Raw genomic sequence first — 3,370 nt, forward strand, 5'->3', positions numbered from 1 at the left:
CCCTCTGTGGAGCATTTGGATGCATCTCAGTATCATCTTCCTGAATTCCTTTTCAGGTATTTCCAAGGCCTGTCCTCCTTCCAATGTGATGTGTAGTTCTACCTCCTATTCATTTGCCTCAGTTACACTATCTTGTTTCTTGTCATGTGCTGATATGGTCAGCCATTTTTTTTGGCATCTTCAATAGTTAGCTGTGACCTCAATAATTAGATGAATATGTGTTGATATTTTATTATGCTTTCTGCTTGCCTCCAAGTAGATATGATCTTTAGATGGGCTTCTCTTCATTTTTCTTATTACTTAACTCAGAGTAACTGTAGCAGCTGTTGGCTGCCTATCTGGTGTATAGCAGCTAGTATTGTCTTTTGCCTGGATGGTGGGATTTTATAGGGTACAATTGTAGCTTGACGATAGGACCACAATTGTTGTCTCTTCTTGGGTAATATAGGGAGAGAAAAAGCCCCCTGAAGGTAAAATGGGGAGCAAAAAACCAAAACAGCAACAGCAAAAAAATAAAATAAAATAAAACCAACAACAACAATACAAAAACACCAGACAGATTGAACACTATAATCTATAATTGAAGAAAAGAGGGAAAAAATAATTATGTAGCAAAATATTAGTATGACTTTAATGTTCCTCTCTTAGATTCTTGCCTTCAAGGCTGCCTGAGAAATTTCAAGATGTCACTATTGGTCCTTATAATGTAACTCAGGATTTAATTTTCAGCCTGTTTCCTTTTTAATCTGTCTCTATCCCACTCTACAACCCCAAATCAGACCTTTTTTTCCTAGTGATTAACAGTTCAGGGCTGGCTGTATCCATTTTGGACAGACATTTGGTTTTAAGCAGAACCTTTCCTCTTTAGAGTCTGCTGAGCAGATCTGTGTGCATGTGTAGTAGAACCCTCCAGAGGTGGGGAGGTGTCCACTCACTCACTTACCCCCTGTAGTCACCAGAATGGAGCTGTGCAGACAGTGAGATACCAATGAACAAAGAAGAAAAAGGTTGTCCACACCTTTATCTCCAAAGATGTGTCAGATATCTGTGGTGGGAGTGCTGCTCTGATCCTTCACCTGCTCCATCACGCCCAAGATGGATGCTTTGAGAACTGCTGGGACCTGCCTATCAGAGAACACCAGTTTTCTTGCTTCTGCTATGAATTCCACTGGCTAGAAGCCTTCAAACTTTCTAACTATTCCTTTATATGTAGCTCAAAGTTCCGGGACTGTTGCCTGAATATGTTTCGTCCAGTATTCTGTGTTATTGCTGACAGAGAACTGTACTTCACTTCTCCCTAATCCACCACTAAGCCCTGCCCTTCTGTCAATTGTATTTTATAATATTGAACCATTCTTGAATTCCTGTTATGAATCCCAGTTGGTCATGATGCAATATTTTTTGATGTTGTTAAATTTCAATGGCAAGGATTGTTGAGAATTTTTATATCTATGTTCATGATAGCTATTGGTCTTTAATTTCTGTTTTAGAGATGTCTATTCCTGGTGTTAGTATGAGGGTTATGTTCACTTAATAAAACATATTCTGCAGTTTTCTATCCTTTTCTATCTTCTGAGCTAGTTTTAGCAGAATAGTGTAAGCTTTTCTTTAAAGGATTTAGTAGAATTACCAGTAAAGCCACCTGGATCTGGATTTTGTTTTGTTGGAAGTGTTTTAATGACCTGATTAATTTTTTCTTTTGTTGTAGGTTTCTTCATGTTTTCTACTTCATTCTGTCTTTATTTAGGTAGGTCGTGCTTTTCTAAAAACTTATACATTTCTTCTAGAGTTTCAAATTTGTAGAAATACAAAGCTTCATACTATTCTGTTATTATCCATTTTATTTCCATTGGTTCTACTGTGTAGTCAGTCATCCATATCATTTCTTATGAGTGTTATTTGCATCTTCTCAATTTCTTTTGTTAGTTATTCCAGTGGTCTGTTTATTTTATTAATCCTTTCATAGAACCAACTTTTTGTCTTGTTGATTCTATTTTTTTTTTATTTTCTAATTCAATATTTTGCTCTAATATTTATTATTTATATTATTCTGATGAGTGTGGGCTTATTTTGCTGCTTTTTAAATAATTTCTATAGATGTATTAATGTTTTGATTTTGGTTCTTTATTCTTTTAGGATGTGTGTGTTTATTGCTTTAAAATGCCCTCTAAATATTGCTTTTGCTGTGTCCCAAAGGTTTTGGTATGTTGTGATTTTCTTCTTATTTCATTCAAGGATATTTTTTTTTGCTTTTCATTTGTTCTATTACTTAGTAGCTTTTAAGCAAAGTTTTATTCAATTTCCATATATATGAACTTTTTTTCTGTGATCTTCTTAGTGTTGATTATTAATTTTATAATATTGTGACCTAAAAAGATGCTCTGCAATATTTTGATGCTTTTTAATTTATTGAGGCTTACTTCATGACCTACCATTGTCTATTTTGGAGAATGTTCTATGTGCCCTGGAAAAGAATGTGTACTGTGTTGTTATTGAATTGTGTGCTCTGTATAAATCCATGAATTCAAGTTGATTGATTGTGTTGTTTATTTCTTCTGTGCCTTTGTTAAATTTCTCTTTAGTTGCTCTATCTTCCATTGAAAGTGGCTTATTAAAATCCAATATTATTTTAGAGTTGTCTCTTTCTTCAATTCTATTAGATTGTGTTTCTGCATTTTGAGACTCTTTCATTGGGAGCATAGGTATCTATTATAGTTATGTTCTCTTGTGAAATTTACCCTTTAATGATGAGATAATGTCCGTCTTTGTATTGGTTTTGCCTTAAAGTGTATTTATCAGAAATTAATATTTCTACTCCTGTTCACTTTTTATTATTGTTAACTTAATATATTTTTCCATACTTTTATTTGTAACCTATTTTTATCTTTGTTGATTCTCAGTGCAATGAATTATCTTTAGTACTTTTTGTAATGCTGGCCTGAGTAATACAAATTCCTTTAATCTTTGTTTATCTGGAAATATTCTAATTACACTATTGCATTTAATGGACTGCTTTACAGAACATATAATTCTTGGTTGGTAATATTTTTCTTTCAGAGTTTTGTATGTGTCTTCTAATTGACTTCTTGCATGTATAGTTTCTGCTGAGAAATTAGTGCTTAATATTACTGATTTTCCTTTGTAGGTAACTTCATTATTTCCACGTTGCTCCCAGAATTCTTTCCTTGTCTTTGATTTTAGAGAGTTTTATTATGATATGTTTTGTTGATTTACTTTATGGGTCTATCCTCTTTGGGGTTTATTCAGCTATTTGAAAAGTGTTTTCTCATCTTTCATGATGTTAGGTAAGTTTTCTTCCAACAGCTTTTTGACTATCTTTCTGTGTTTTCTTTGTCTCTTCCTGTTCTGT

Source organism: Chrysochloris asiatica, unplaced genomic scaffold (assembly GCF_000296735.1).
Source record: "Chrysochloris asiatica unplaced genomic scaffold, ChrAsi1.0 scaffold00208, whole genome shotgun sequence".
Classification (NCBI taxonomy): Eukaryota; Metazoa; Chordata; class Mammalia; order Afrosoricida; family Chrysochloridae; genus Chrysochloris; species Chrysochloris asiatica.